Below are 17325 nucleotides of genomic sequence, written 5' to 3'. Positions count from 1 at the left end.
CTGACAGTAATTGAGTAGATTATAAGTTATGTATAATGTTTGCAACTAAAATTGTCAATATGGTTTGTTTTCATTTATATAAATGCACAATTTCCTATGTCATATGTGATAATTTAATAAAGATGTTTCTTGGTTAAAAAAAGGCAATTACAATATATACGAACACTTTAGAGTAAACAATCAATTAGTATGTTTTGGGAGAAGAGAAGAAACTGGTGTACCTGGTGGGAACCCACACAAACACGGGAAGAGCATGCAAACTTCTCCCACTGACCAGAGTTCTCGACTAATTTATGGTCTCTGGAGCTGTGAGGTAGAGATTTTAACCACTGGTGCACAGAATGACATCATTGTTTATTGTGTGCCAAGGTTGACGGGATTGTTAATATGGCGTTACAAATATATAACAAAAACACTACTCTTATCAGCTCATATTTAATTTGGGGAAAATATCCTAATTGGGAAAATAGCATAGCATCTTGACTCCTAAACATGTGATAATTGCACATAAAAACTTCTTGAGAAGGTGATGGAATCAAATAGTGAAGTAATCCTAGGTAGCATAAGATGGATATAAGGCAGTTTTAAAATTAATGAGATTCATCACATGGACAAAAGTTTATCACTCAGGTAGGGAAATCAGCAGACTAATCAAACCAGGAAGTACACAACTCCTGTCAAATTCTGTGTTTCTATGTTTAAAACTTGCTATTATTATTTCTTCAGAGTATCTTGTGACTGTGATAGCTTTAAGTTTTGCCAGTCAAGGCCAGAAAATGGTTCAGTTCTAAAGAGGCTTCACGCTAATTTTATGAAATCCTATATATGTTCATGAGACAGGATCACAAAACAATTATTCTGAAAATGTAGACAAAAACTCCTGAAAATAACAAATATTAATGAGGCTATGCTTGTACACGATGAACGAGACAGCTGTCATTCTTGGATTCAGTACACTTCATTTCCTTATTTCTTTCCCTCTCACTCTTTTTATTCATTCATTCATATTTGGATGGTTGGATGGATTAATTTATTTATTTTTAATCCAAAGAGAGACAGAGTTCACAGTAACATAATAATTTTCTAAGCCACAGATATATTTTCTCTGTTTAACTTCATAAAGAAGTATGCTGTCACTCTGGAGCAGAAATATTTAAAACCACAAAAGCCTGATTGTGTACATAGTTTTGTCACTGCAGCCTCATAACGTAATACAGTGCTAGGGAGTAAGATATCATTTTAACGGTTTTATTGCCAGTTGTACGGCAGAAGTGTGGATGAAATTGCCTTCTGTTAACCTTTTAAAAAAATCCTTTAGGTTCAGATGCCTTTGACTGACTTTCTGCAAAATCAGTCACTTTAATAAAAGAAAAGATGCTGCATGAAATATCCACGAGTAATGCACGCAAGTTATAATTAGCTATCACCACTGTAAAATTTGCTTTAATTGTACCCTGTGAAATTCCATTATATTCAGTACAGCTGATTCACTATTCATTATGTCATTAAGATCTAACTAAATTCAAGTAAATAACAGCTGAGCCTACATATTTTCATGTAATTATATACAATTTAATCTTAGTAAAAATAACTGGCCATTCTTTACTGGCCCAAACGTTTTAACATACTGTTGCTTTCCTGTATATCATGATTATCACCTTATTTTATAATTGTTGTATCACATGAAGTGAATGTGTAAGAAATTGCTTAATATAGTAACTGAAGTTCAGGAAATTAATAGCATCTTTACTTCTACTTAATCATTGTGTTGTATTTCCTCTTTTTCTTTACTGAACATAAATACAAACACGTCTAGTATTGACAAATACCCAATTTAATAATTTGCTAATGTAAGTAAAAGGTCACTGGAATAACAGTAATAACACATGGCAATAGTAACTGTCCAAAGTCAGTTGTAGTTCTGAAGGATGTCATTAGCAGATAGGAACGAACTACAACTAACACATCTTTCTGGTTGTTGAAAACAAACAGGTACAACATGAGGACAATGTGGTAGCAGCTCTTGTTCCATGTGGAGGTAGATAGAAGATAGTTCAGAACAGTAATGCATGCAGAAGGTATATATGCATGCATAAACATCTGTCATCTTGGTTGTGATCCTGCTTAATTAACACTATAAATGTTACTATATATATATATATATATATATATATATATATATATATATTTTTTTTTTTACTATTGTACCGTACGTAGAATGAGGCTTTACTCCCAACCAACATATTAAACTGTGGAGCTTTACCCATCCACAGTGCCTAGTCCCCATATTTTAAGTAAATATATTAGGAAGGATGTCAACCCCCCGCCCCTTATAAAACAAGCAACAAAACTATTTTACTAAAACTGCTGAAACATGTTTTTTTTTTAATATGAAATACTTCTAAAGATATTGGCATAACAAGCATGGCAAAAACAGTAGTAGTGGAAGAATAAGTAATTTTACGTCTGTATGTAATTATTCTGAATCAATTTGCTGCTTAACAAGAACTGTGCGCACATGTATATATTATATATACATATATATATATATATATATATATATATATATATACACACACACACACACACACAACACACAAGTACACAAATTGACTTTCCACCTCTGGTTATCTCTTCTGATCTTAGCAGTATTCCATTTAATCTGTTTCAGCAAAGACAGCAAAGTTGAAGAGCAATCAGAAATGCAGCATGGGCTGTTAAAAGCCCAAACAGTGTTGATGAAAAAGCTTATAACATTAGAATTATTTTCATAAGTTTCATCTACTTCCTGCAGTTGTGCTAATCAGCAGATAGCACTGATGCACCTTTCTCATGAAAATATACAGCACTGGTGAACATGAGTGAGTAGTGGCCTGTTGTAAAATGGCTGATGCTGATGAATCCTACACAATTCCAGTTATATTTATTTTCTGCAACAGTAGTCGTTTTGCTGTCAGGATGGAGAAATAAAAGTATGCATTACTAATGCTGTTGAGAATACTCCCAAAGGAGCTTATACCAAGAAGAAGCAGAATCTACTGGGCAAAAGTATGTTTGTTTAATTGCACAGTTTAGTGAATACAGATCACACAGCATGAACCTCTTCTGTGTCAGCCAATAAAAAATGTGCAGTTTTTTTAAAAGGAAACAATTGTTGTGCACAGTTTTAGCTGGATGCAGCATGTTCTGTGAGTATTTCAGACCTATCATCTTAACTGTAATAAAATTCAGAACATTCATAAGGGCATAAACTTATCTTAGTGCCGCAACCTGATGTAGCTGTTATAGAGCTGTTAAAAGACATAACTGTGCTGCTACATGACTTCTACATATTACAGATGTAGTAAGCTGAGCTGTACTCAGCTGTAATTGCTCTTTTTATTTTGCACCGTGTATTACTTTGGTATTGCAGCTTTTTTTGTTAGTTTTTTTTTGTTCCACCTTGCACATTATTTGTACTGACCCAGCCCCAGTGCCCTGCATTCATGCCAGGTCTACCAGCTAGTCTTCTACCCTGCTGGGCTTACTATGGAAGTGCGGGAGCCAATCGTGGATCCTAACAGCGTCCTGAGGACTCGGCCATCTTTGCTTCCATTTTTTTATATGCACTATCCAGTTCCCCTTCTCCACCTCCCTTGGTCAGCAACCACATCTGAGGACAAATTCTCTCTGTGGACCATACCTTCCCTTAGGCAGTTTCATAGATGAGCACCTTCCCACCCAGAATGGGAAGGACCATCCCCTCCCTGACACTCCTTCAGTCTCCCGAGCTGCTGATTGAATCTGGGTCAACTGGGCCATAGTCAGGGCTTGTATTGTAGCTTTTTATGCTTTTTTAGTCATGACTGAAAGGTGTCATCATCTATCTTACACAGCTAACAAATGTATAAATAAGCACTAAGTGAGTATATGAATGATGCTGTGTCATTGTGTGGCTAGAAAACGAACTGTAAGTGTCCTCCCTAAATACACACCTACCGTCTCTAAAAATGTTTAAATAGCTTAGTACTGGTAAGGAATTTAAAATTTGTTGCTGTTAATGATGGTGTATAATGGTGGTGTATAATTAGCAAAGACAACACTGTTGTATTAAATTAGATGAGTAATCTTGAATGGGACAACAGCCCATCACAGGATACATATGCACACTTGTATCCACATCTACAACAATCCACAGAAGCATTACATTTCCTTTTGTATGTTTTTGAGATGTGGTAGGAAACTGGGACACCCAGCTAAACCACATACATGTGAGAGATGCAGTTACACAGCCAAACTGGAGGCAGAGCTCTCTCAACCCAAGACTGGCACAGTCAGTCAGGAGGAAAAGGTAACCACCCACACCACAAATCCAGTCTCACACAGACCTATTGCATCTGCATACCCAACACATAAACACACAAAAACATACTCAGAGGCTCTAAATAAAAATCTGCCTAAACAGCAGAGACCTCCTAAGCAGATATCCAAGCAACAGCCACCCCTCAACAATACCCACGAATCACATATCTCACAAAATCAGTGTGCCTCACATTCACAGCCCTTAAGGCCAAACAACACACCAAATACACTTGTTATAGGGGACTCTATTGTACGGCACACTGACGTCCCGCTCACCAGACTGAACAAGGAGAAGGTCACTGTAAGCTGCCTGTTGGGTGCCAGGATCCGCCACATAATACAAGCACTCAGGTCACTCCAAAGCAAGTACAAGTATGACTCTGTCATTGTCCATGCTGATGTGAATGACCTGAGACGTACCTCCCTGGACTACATGAAAAGAGACATAGAGGAGCTCTCTGACCATGTAGCCCAGGCTGGTATAACCCTGACCTTGAGTAGCATCTTGCCCTCACCAAGAATGATGCCACAGTATAAAGACAAAATGATCAGTTTCAACAATAGGCTAAAGTACTGGTGTCATTCAAAGGGGATCTAGTGTCTGTCAGCCTGGGATGACATGCTCGACAAGCCATGTTGCTTCGCTAGGGACGGCTTGCACCTGTCACCCTTAGGCTTTCGTATACTGGCCAAGGCTCTTGCCACCCCTATAGTACCTTTTTTAGGCAAGGCTCAAAGGACAAACCCACCTCCATAGACAACCCAAGGATAAAAAAAACTAAAGGTAATGCTACTCAATGCCAGAAGTCTAAACCTCAAGATGCATGCACTCGAGGCTCTCCTCAGTATGGAGAAAATTGATGTCTGTGCAGTAACAGAAACCTGGTTCAAGGCTCCTGAGAGCACCCCAGCACTACCAGGTTATAACTCATACCATGCGTTCGCCCCAAAACTCGGACGAAGCACAAAAGGAGGGGGAGTATCTATATTCATCAAAGATACCTACACCTCCAGGTTAGTGGCACTGCATGAAGCATCGGAAACCATCCATGTGCAACTAACAGCGGGCAAAACTGCCTTTCAGTTTGTAGCCTGATACAGAACACCCTCCCTATTACAGGAACCCCACTTGGCATTCCTGAGAACACTGGAGAATATGAAGGTCTCTCCAAACACTATGTTATTGGGTGACGTCAACTACCCAAGCATTGACTGGGAAAACTATTCAAGCCCAAACACCCTCGCCCAACGGTTCCTTGAATTTATAAACTCTAACGCAATGGAACAACTGGTCATCACTCCCACAAGAGGGAACAACATATTGGACCTGGTCATCACCAACATGGGGACTCTATGTTCCACACCAGAGGTAAATCCCTCATTGGTAAGATCAGACCATAAACAAATTTCCCTGGACATCCATATCCCATCCTCACCCCCAGCCAAGGAAATCACTGTAAAGAATTTCTCAAAAGCCAACTTTGCACTTCTCAAGACTGAGGTGGAATCCTTCAAAGCCCCTGGGCCAGAGGATAATACAGCCCAATCCACAGAATCCTTTACAAATGCATTCTATGAGCACCTGCAGGAATGCATGGATCGTGCTATCCCAAATAAAACCAAGACTCCCTCCTCCAAAAACAGGAGACCAGTCTGGTGGACCCCAGCCGTAAATAAGCTATACAACAGAAGGAGGAAGCTACTACATGACAGAGCAAAATCCCAAAAAGGGAAGGCATCTCTGATCAGTATTAGCAAGAAACTTCGATTCCTCATAAAATCATCAAAGGCCAGCTTCGAAAGAAAAATTGCCCTAGACACTACAGATAATCACAAGGCCTTCTTTAGTTATGTCAGGAACATGGGCGGAAACTCCCAGATATGCTCTGAATTGTTGCATAACGGTACAAAATATACCGAACCTACAGACATAGCCAACATCCTGGCAGACAGATTCAGCGCAAACTCCCCCCCCCTTCCCCCTCAAAGGAGCAAATGCCTTTCCCAACTGAATGTAACCTCCCTGACATCACAGATTCACAGGTGAAAGCTGCCCTCTCCAAAGCAAAAAACACAGCATCTATGGGACCGGACAGTGTCCCAGGCTGTGTCTTACACGAGCTCCAAGAAGAACTGAACCCTCACATTAAGTCACTGTTCAAACTTAGCCTTACTACAGGATATGTACCCAAAGAATGGCGTACAGCCACAGTGGTCCCACTCCACAAAGGTGGTGCCACAACGGACCCCGGAAACTATCGCCCCATAAGCCTGATTAGTCTGGTCTGTAAAGCTATGGAGCGTATTATCATGGAACTCATAAACAAAGACATTGGGAGCCTCCAGACACTGGACCCTACCCAATTCGGCTTTGTTAAGGGTAGATCTTGCCTCTTAAACCTAGTTGATTTTTTTGAAACAGTTACCAAAGCCATAGATGAGGGCAAGGTAGACCACACAGCCTACCTGGACCTCGCAAAAGCCTTCGACACAATACCCCACTCGGGCATCATAAATAAGCTTACCAGCTTAAATATCAACCCCTATATCACAAGATGGGTTGCAAACTGGCTCAGAGATAGAACCCACATGGTCAGAATCGCAGGTGCCATGTCCGAATCCAAACCAGTTACAAGTGGCGTCCCACAGGGCTCAGTTCTGGGACCTCTCTTGTTCAGTATATACTTCTCTGAGGTTCAGGCTAACATGGGGGGATTATGGCTGACAAAGTTCGCAGATGACTGCAAACTGGGGGCCATAATCGAATCTCCAGCTGACACAAGCATCCTCCAAAAGGGTCTCACAGAGATGGATGCTTGGTGCCAGAGCCACAGCCTCAAGCTAAATTCTAAAAAGTGCATAGTCATCCCCTTTGGGAAAAACAAGGTGCCCACAAATTACCACATAAGTGGTAATCCATTACGTATGGAAGAAGTAATTAGAGATTTGGGGACCAACGTAGATAGTAATCTCTCCTTTGATAATCACATTGCCAAAGTGGTTAGAAAGACCTTCTGTATAGCCCACCTTATCATGAAAGGGTTCGCATCTAGATCAAGAGAGGTTATTGTGCCCCTCTACTCGTCACTCATCAGGCCCATAATTGAATACAATGCCCCTTTTGGGATGTACCGTACCCGACACCTGCAGCAACTGGAGAGACCCCAAAAGTACCTCACCAAGAGGATCATGGGCTACAAACAGATGTCCTATGCAGCTCGACTAAAGAAACTCCAGCTCTACTCAGTTGCTTACCGACTACTCAGAGGCGATCTATGCCTGACATACAAAGCCATGTCAAACCCAGAATTAATGGACATGCTCCTCCCCAAAAAATCCAAGTCCCTTAGAGCTACATGCTCCAAGGACCTAAACCTCAGCACAAAAATAAATAGGACATGCTGGAGGGACAGATTCATTTCCCAGAGGCTCCCCTCACTCTGGAATAGAATCCCAATTCATGTTAGACATAGCCCCTCGCTGACCCTCTTCAAGCGAAACCTGGAAGCGTGGATGGTAAATTCACCCCTGGGATCTCTTATGTGTCCCTGCTAGACAGAGGCACAGTAAACTAATCTTAAAAGGGTGCCTTCTGTGACCTACTTTACAGAGGCACAGTAGGCAAATCTAATAGGGAGGCGGAAGCCAAATACACTCTGGCTAGGCTTATAAATGTCCTAGGGCAGATAGTCTAGTATCTACCTATGAACCTATGAAGGGAAGACAAGCAGACTCCTCATAGAAAGCATTCCAAATGAAGACTGAAATGAAAAAAAAAATCATAAAGTAAGAGTAAGCAGTAATTAATAACAGGCCCTAGTTTATAAGACTGAGCCTTCATTTAGTTTCAAGCAGTTAAAAAAATGCTTGCATTTTTAGGTCATATGATCAAGGAGACAAGCTGGCACTGAAAAGAGCATGTATGCATTTATCTGTTTACCCACCTATCAAATAGACAGAGTGGTCCTAAGACTTTTTTCAGTAGAGTTGCCACCGGTCCATCTATACACAACATACCTGGGGATTCAATAAACTCTGTGTAGGCTTACTGCAAAGCCTACATGGAGTTTATGTATTTGTGCTGTAAGCAGCAGTGCTAATTACAAATGCATGGCATGCACAGGGTTTAAACATAAACAAGCATGGTTTCATGGCCAGCAACAGTGTTGCTGGCCAGGAAGCCATGTAAAGCAACATGAACACCTACAGACATATACACCTGTTTACCTACGAGCAAACTAGGTCTGCGGGATTGCATGGAAATCCACAACGACTACCAGGGTTATTAATAAAGCAATGTATACAGTTCCAACACATTACTTGAAAGTGTACACAGTGCAGAGTAGTGTGGAACCCTGTTTCAGGCATACTGAAAAAGAAGTTATGTCTTACCATAATGTTCCATCTGTGTTGTTCATCTTCTTTCATTCATCACAGATGGGTTTGGTTCCAAGCCCTTGGAACTGATTCTGACTTTTTACCAAGCTCGCGCCAGCCAAGAAACTCTCAAGCTAAGTCTCTACCCAGAATGCCCTTCTTCCTGTTACCTCAGATCGAGTTTGCTAGAGAAAAGGCAGTAAAGCCGAGGCCACTTCTGCGCAACTACCCTAGGGCACCATTTAGACCCAAAGCATCCCCCAGGAGCCTTTGGAGGGGGAAGGAGGGTGGAAAGTGATGAATGAAAGAAGATGAACAACACAGATGGAACATTTATGGTAAAACATAACTTCTTTATCTGATGTTGTTAATCTTCTTTCCATTCATCACAGATGGGACAGAATCCCAAGCTACCTTGAGGTCCATAGGTGGCTCTTATGGAAGAACACTCCTGAGTACCATTAAGCCAAAGACAGCTCTCCCTCTTGGGACCAGGTCCAATTTGTAATGATTGATAAAGGTATGAGGCTTAGCCCAAGTAGCTGCTGCACAGATGTCATCCATGGAAGCCCTGGAATGGAAAGCTACAGATGTTGCCATAGGTCTAGTGGAGTGAGTTTTAACTTTTGGCATAGGTTCATTACTGAGGAAATAGATGAAATGCATACAGTCCCTTAGCCATTTTGATATAGTAACCTTGGAAACAGCCTCTCCCATTCTGGGCCCATAACAGGAGATGAAAAGCTGTTCAGATTTACGGATAGGTTTGGTCTTGTCTAGATAAAATCTCAATTGTCTATGTACGTCTAAAGAGTGAAGGCAGTACTCTTCTCTATTGGCAAAATTCAGAAAGAACACTGGTAGGTCAATGGTCTGGTTTATGGAGAATTCAGAAACAACTTTGGGGAGAAAGGATGGATTTGTCTGAAGTGATACTCTGTCTTTATGAAGGACCAGATAGGGCCTCTTCATGCACAGTGCCTGCAGCTCCAATGGCTACTAAGAACAAGGATTTCCAAGACAGAAACTTTAGATCACACTTCACAGCAGGTTCAGAAGGTTTCTGAGTCAAAGACTGAAGGGCTAGAGTGAGGTTCCATGGTTCCACGGGCTGTCTGACAGGAGGTCTGATATGAGAAGTCCCTTTGAGGAAGGCCTTGCAAATGCATAGAGAGATAAGAGGGGTGCCATCTATACCATTGTAGAAATTTCCACTATATGTACATGTACAGTAGAGGCAGAGGCTCCATTATCAAAAAACCTAGCCAAGTATTGAAGCACTGCAATAACTGGAGCCGAATATGGATCTAGCATGTTATCCTTGGACCAGATGGAGAATCTTTTCCATTTATCCTGGTATAGTCTTCTGGTGAATGGTTTATGAGAGGCCAGAATGATGTCTCGAACAGGCGAGGAGAGATTAGCTTGCCTGGCTACTAGTGGAAGCAGAGAAACCAAACTGTCAGCTTGAGACTGGACAGATCTGGGTGACTCCCACCCTTCAGGGTGAGTAATCAGATATAGTAGAGGGTCCAGAATCCACGACAAGTATACTAGGTGAGGCCGAAGGAAGGGGAACCAAACTTGTTGAGGCCAGAATGGGGTTATAAGGATCACCTTGCATCTCAACTGAATAGCTTTCTTTAGAAATTGTGGGATCAGAGGGATGGAAGGATAAGTGTAAAGACATCCTGTGGGCTGGCCCCAGTGGCTGAATATTGCTGACGCCACCTCGGGGTTGAGGGACCACTCGTGAGGCATGAGGATGCATCTGCTCAGCTTGTCTGCAATCACGTTGAAGCTCCCCGGGATATGCGTTGCTATTAGAAAGCGGTTGGAAGCTATTGCCCACTGCCAAATTCTCATAGCTTTTTGACATAGGGGATAGGACTTGGTTCCTCCTTGCTTGTTGATATAGCAGACCACTGACATATTGTCTGATTGAATTGCAATTGCCCTGGAAGGGAGAGCCAAATGGAAGGCCTGCAATGCTAACAGCACAGCTCTCAGTTCCAGAACATTGATATGCAGGTGGGCCTCTGAGGTGGACCATGTGCCTTGGACAGTTTTTCCGTGGAAATGGCCCCCCCCACCCAATCATGGAAGCATCCATGGTCACAATGGCTGTGGGCTAAGGAGATTTAAATGGACGACTCCAAAGTTCTACATAGAGAGACCGAATGGCAGAGCATGGAATTGATAATGACTGGCTCCTAGCTGGAAGCGAAGCAGACTCCTTGAGCGTTTGTCCATCTTGATGTGATAATACGCATCCCAGAGAGCTATAACGCCCATCCAATTGCCTTCTCTTAGAAAGGGGAGAATGGACTGAACCATGACCATCCGGAATTTGGTTTGGGTGACAGACTTGTTTAAGCTGCTGAGATCCAAAATGGGTCTCCAGTCCCCTGTCTTTTTTGGCACCAAAAAGAATCTCAAGTAAAATCCGGATCTGCACTGGTCTGGTGGGATTGGTTGGATGACTTTTTTTTGAGACAGCTTTATAATCTCTGAAGCTGCTTCTTCCCTTTGACTGGTTAGAATGTTGGGAAGTTTTCTTAAGAAATTTAGCTGACAAGAAAGGGGAATGGTGTAACCTCTGGTGATAATGCTCTGCACCCAATGATCAGTGGTGATGAAATGCCAGGCAGCTTGGTTCAGAGAGAAATGACTCCCCGACTGCTTCCAGAGGTAAGCAATTGGGCTGCTCCTTAGGAGCGCTGATAAGGCTGTCCCTGGAGTCCTGATTATGAAGACCCCCTCTGTATTATGGAATTGTTAACCCCTCTGCCTCTGGGAGTATCATCACTATGTGCAGCATGGAAGGGACCCTGAGATTTCTTATGCCACACTTTTCCACCCCTCTGATTCCTGGAGAAGGTACATTAAGGGTTGGAAAACTGTAGGCATACGGCAGACAGGGTCTTTCCATCTTGCTCGCACCTGGCTGGCGTGTCCTTCACTTTGGAGCCAAAAAGGGACAAAGCTTTAATGGGAGCTTTCAGAAAGGAAGACTTAAAGTGGTCTGCGAGGTCACAAATGCGCACCCAGGCATGACACCTCATAATGCCTGAACCCGCTGCTCTAGCCACCCCTTCAGTTGCATGTGACAGCAACCTCGTGGATGAGTTGGATACTGATTCCAGGGTTGCAAGCTGTGAGGCCACTTTGTCTCTGACCTCATCAGACAACTGTCCTGCAAGTATCCCAGAGAGTTCAGAGATCAAGTCCCTCTGGAGCCTCATAAAATGTCCCAAATTCAGGGACCGTATGGAAAAGGTCCCTGATTCAAAAATACACTTCCCAAGTCTGTCCACCACCCGGGACTCCCTGTTGGGTGGGTGGATAGTGGGACTTTCCCCAGCCACGTCCTTTTTTGTGGCCACCGGCACCACCATAGCATCAACTGATAACCCTTTCTCCTCAGGAGGGGAAAGAATTTTGTCTGGTCTCTGAGAGATCATCTCAATGGAATCAGGGTTCTTTCAAGCGCGCTGCATGATAAGCTTGTCAAAAGGTGGGGTCACCCAAAAGGTAGAAGGCCATGCGCAAAAAGCCTGCAGGAACACGTACTCCTGAGACTAAGGGTTGGAGGGCTTTCAGTCACCTCTCTGCTTTAACATTTCCAGGATGTCTCCGAAGGAGACATCATCAGGAAGGGACCGTGAGGACCCTTCACCATCATCGTAATCCATATCTTCCATTAAGGACTCCTCAGGTGAGTCCATGTGCTTCCTCTTGCACATCTTCTTTTGAGGGGGCTCCTCAGTAGGGGTCTCAGAAGAGGACTTGGAAGAGCGGTTACCCTGAACAGGGGTGTCCTACAACTTCTCTGCCCAGTGTCCCGGGGGTGGTCTGTGACAGCTGTAGCTTAGGGAGTGAAAATTGGGGTTCTGACATTGAAGGAGTGCTGCCAGAAGCAAGAGCCCTCTCCATTGCTTGGAACACAGGCCCGCCCGAAGACGGATGGAGCCTGGAACCGAGAAAGATAACCTTGGAACCAGGGTCACATCCCACTCCGATGAACCCATCCACATGGATGGAGCCTCAAGTAGGATCAGTGTGGATGCGGCTATCGGCACCGAGGATGGAACCGAGAAGAGAGGTGGCTCCATACCTCGGGCCGACACTCCCAACCCCCATTCCCCAGATTGAGGAAGGACCGGTTCAGCAGGAACCGAAGACCAAAGGGACAAACTTGGATCCAGCGTGAGATGCACCGTAGGTGCCGAGGTGATGGGTTCCAATAAAGATGTCAGAGCAGAAGGCTTTGGAATTGAGATGGTCGAAGGAGGAATGTAAGATGGAGTCCGTGGATAAGGCAAGTCCTGCTGGTGGATCGGTCTTAGAAAGTGAGGGAATCCCCCTGGCTAAAAACAGCTGGTCCACAAGACGCACCATGTCGTGTTCAGAAAGGCTCCTGGTGGATCTAGTGGATACTTCATATGGGAAGTCAGGACATTTGATGAAGAGGCTATATGCTTGGCCCATAAATGGATCTACAGAGGGGGAGTACTGGGTCTGTGTTGCAAGGTCTGCTGGCACTGAAGTCTCTAGTTTCGAGACTGGAAGTAAAGGGGTCAAATCCAGTGAGGTCGGTACAACACTCAGTGCCTAAGTGGCATTCAGTGCTGAAACTGTCAGTTCTAAAATGGAAACTAATAACGTAGTCGAAGTTGTGCCCTGAGCTGAATTGTGCCCTGAGCTGAAGTGGCCACAGTTGCCAAAGTCAAAATAGGCATAGTAAGGTCTATGACCGGTGCCAGAGGCAGGACCGGTGCCAAAACGGGTGCCGGTATCAATGGTTTTGAGATGGTCAGAGCCAAGGAAGACTGAGTCGAGGGGGCTGATTTGTGCTCCGAAGATAACTTTGGGACATTTGATTTCCCAGGCTTGCTCTGATTACCCGATGGTGAAGAAGGAACAGAGTGGGATCTCTTTTTGTCCTTATAAGGAGGGGATGAGACCTCCATTGCAGAAATGGCCTCTGAGAAGGGAGACTTGAGTAACCCTTTCAGAATGAGTTTATTTTTGCGTTCATTAAGAGTGCATTGACTGAAATTCTGACAAATCTCACATGGAGGGTGCACCAAAAGGTGGGGGACTCCCAAACAGTATACACAGTTATCATGAAAATCGCTGTTGGGTAACTTGCCCTTACGTGAAGTACAATGCTTAAAACCTGAAGTACCCTTCTTATCCGACATCTTGATACAGAAAAAAACCCACAGGCCAACTATATAATCCAACTATAATCAAAGTCAACTCCATTCGAAAAAGTCACAAATATAACAATACACTGGTATGATAGAGAAAAGAAAGGAAACACCTGAATAAAAGACAGCTAATAGGTTAAACAATACCAACTATGGTAGTGAAGGAATACCACAAGGGTAAGGGAGGAAGGCCGTATCAACAATGGTACTTGAAAGTGTACCAACAGTAACTATGGGTAGACAGGAAAAAATCAAGGTCAGACAGAAGAAAATACACTAGAAAAGCTAATCGCTTAATAAACTATGAAGATATCCAAAATTCTTCACACAAATATCAAAAAGGTTTCACTTAACTGAGAGCTCGGCTGAAACTCGGCTTTACAGCTATGTGGCAAATGAGATCTGAGGTAACAGGAAGACTGGCATTCTGGGTAGAGACTTAGCTCAAGAGTTTTTTGGCTGGCGCGAGCGTGGTAAAACAGCCGACTCAGTTCCGAGGGCTCGGAACCAAACCCATCAGTGATGAATGGAAAGAAGTTTAACAACATCAGATTAAAAGTTTTCTAAATGATCAGCAAGGGTACATAGACTGCATTATAAATAAATAGTCAGGGGAAATGTGTGTATTGAAAAGGAACTCACAGATGAATTTAAGGAATGAATGCAGGGGAAGAGGATAGGTTAAACATGATAATGTACAACAGATGAGAACATGTCAATGAAGATAGTTGTAGCATGAGCACTAATAACATATCAACATGATATAGTACGTGTTGCACAGTTATTGTATATGTGGCACATTATTGGAGAAGATTCTTTGTGATATAAGCATCCTGACTTGAACAATGGAGAGGACATATATCAGAGATGGTATATACAATAGGGTTTAGGTGCATATTGTGAAGCTGTGGAAAATGAGTTGCCTGAATATGAATGTAATATCAGCATAGGTCTCAACTAAGCGGGACACGTAGTAACAGGCTCTTGGACAACAGTAGATAGATGTATGTACAATCATGGATAATAGCATATACCACCATTAATCTCATGTCTTTGACATAACATATTTGATTGTGAGTGATCACAGATGGTTCTGCAAGAACACACCTGTACAACTATTATGATTTGTCAGCAATCTATGAGGGGAATCAAACACACCTTCCTCAAAATTTAACATCTGCATGGAGGTGTTAGGAGGGACACTGTTACACCTTTATTTAAAATTATGAGCAATCCTTGCTAGTTGACAGGTGTCCATGCCATATATATGGCACAATCCATACTGTCACAAATGTAACCCATGCCATCTATGTTGTCAATCAGCTATGTATTTACTGTGTGCATCACAGGAACATGTATTACACATGCATCTTGTATAATACCTTGATGGGGGTTCCGAACTATCAACCACTAATGTTTATGCAACAAAAAGAATACTTGGGTATGACCAATAAAATGTGTGGGAGCTGACTGTGGCAAATATGGTACACTTGGGTAACTCATCCCTGGAAGATGTGTTGGGAGGCACATGAGAAAAGGTGCACTGTATTCAGTTATTGGTGTGATGAGGGCTGAGAACTAAGGAAGTATAATTCCCTTTGATGTGGATGTCCCTCACATACTCAGGAGTTCTGTTACATACAGGGAAGTAGTTACCACTATGGGGACATGCTGGTGGACATTCTGCATACCATCTACCCGAGTCTGCAAATAGGGGTGTGCTGTCAATATCATAATTAGTTTGTATATTTGTTTTATAACGTAGCTAATTCTCCCATGAGTTTGGTTCATCTACTGTGTTTGTGGCATCAATTCTTTGTGTGTGTTGCCACTATCTGTTTCACACCAATGCCGCACTTGGATTCATTAATCATCCACAGTTTGCAGTCATTTATAAAGCTGGTTGAATAAAAGATGTGTAAGTCAGTCTTGACATCTGAGACTTAACTAATGAACAGGAAAGGGCCTAGCACAGAATCCCGAGGTACTGATCTGATTACTGGAATCTAAATATAAGTGACTTCACACACTTCAACGTATTTATCTAACATGTATGTGATCCAGTAGTCTACCCATTTTGTGATGTAGGTGTTTATGGCCACTTGTGACAGTTTCTCAGTAATACCTCAGTGTGTATTTGTGTGAAATGGCTTGGCCAGGTCAAGTTAAGCAAGATGATAGTGTTATCATAATACATGCCCTTGTTGACCTTCTTGAGGACATTGAACAGATGTAACAGACATGATGTAGCTTGAGAAAGTCACACATTTGTTTAGTACACAGTTGGGATATTACCTGTGTCCTTTTATCAAAAGTCCATGATGACTGGTTGGTATACTTCACAGATAAGGAGAGTTGGGATGGGTCTATACATGCATGCATCATGATGTTTCCCCACCAGTCAAAAGGATGCATGTTGATATACACCCTTCTACAGAAACATAGGCTGTTTGGATGCTGTGTTAAAATATGGATCCAAATGTGTCTGGTAGGTCCGTGTTTTGAGTCATGCTATACTCAATCTGTGATGTTGTCAGGGCCAACTAATTTTGTGTTATTAGCCATAGAGAGCACACAGATGAGCTAACCTCCTTAGAATAAAAACTGAGTAATGGTTACATGTATATCTTGGCTGATGGCCAGTGGCAATAGGGATATGATGTGAGAGACAAACTCTCAGCTAGCAGATTGTCTATTTCCACTGGTTGGGCAATGTCATGTGGCATCCACACACAGATTTGTGCTTAGTTGTGTATTCCCTGTAACATTCACATTTATTGGAATGCATGATTTGTGAAAAGACCTGCAAATACAACCTTGGTCATTCATCACATTCCACACACTGGTACTATGCACACAGTCATACAACTATACCAGTGTCACATACTTACATCAATTGCACAACATATGCCTATATGTTTTTCATGGGCAAGCTGTGTCTGAGCGGCCTGATGTCATATGAGGACACATTAGAGATCAGTTGTTTGTGGCTTATGTAGAATAGTTCTTGACACAAATGGTAATAGTCACAGAGTGGTGCTGCTGATCACCTCAACAATCCTTGGGTATAGCAAGACAACTGCACATACTATGAATTCCACAGGGTTGCATTTGAATCAAAAGATGTCATGCATTGGTTGTTTATATAGTGCACCAACTGGAGAACTCAGTACTGAATGCAAGTGCCATGGCACAAGTCTGATTTTCAGAGTTTTGGGCTACACTTTATAACTGATGATATCAGCAGTGTCTGGTGAGAAGAGGATGGTAATAAGTGTCCCACATGCTGGTGTAAAACGGAAGTATGTTTTGCTGGTTTTCTCATTGCTGCAAACAATTGTTTTTTACATCCTTATAATTTTCTGACATGAATAATTTTACATTTACTATT

Source organism: Protopterus annectens, chromosome 2.part0 (genome assembly GCF_019279795.1).
Source record: "Protopterus annectens isolate FY-2018-M chromosome 2.part0, PAN1.0, whole genome shotgun sequence".
Classification (NCBI taxonomy): domain Eukaryota; kingdom Metazoa; phylum Chordata; order Ceratodontiformes; family Protopteridae; genus Protopterus; species Protopterus annectens.
Note: the sequence above shows the minus strand (reverse complement) of the source record.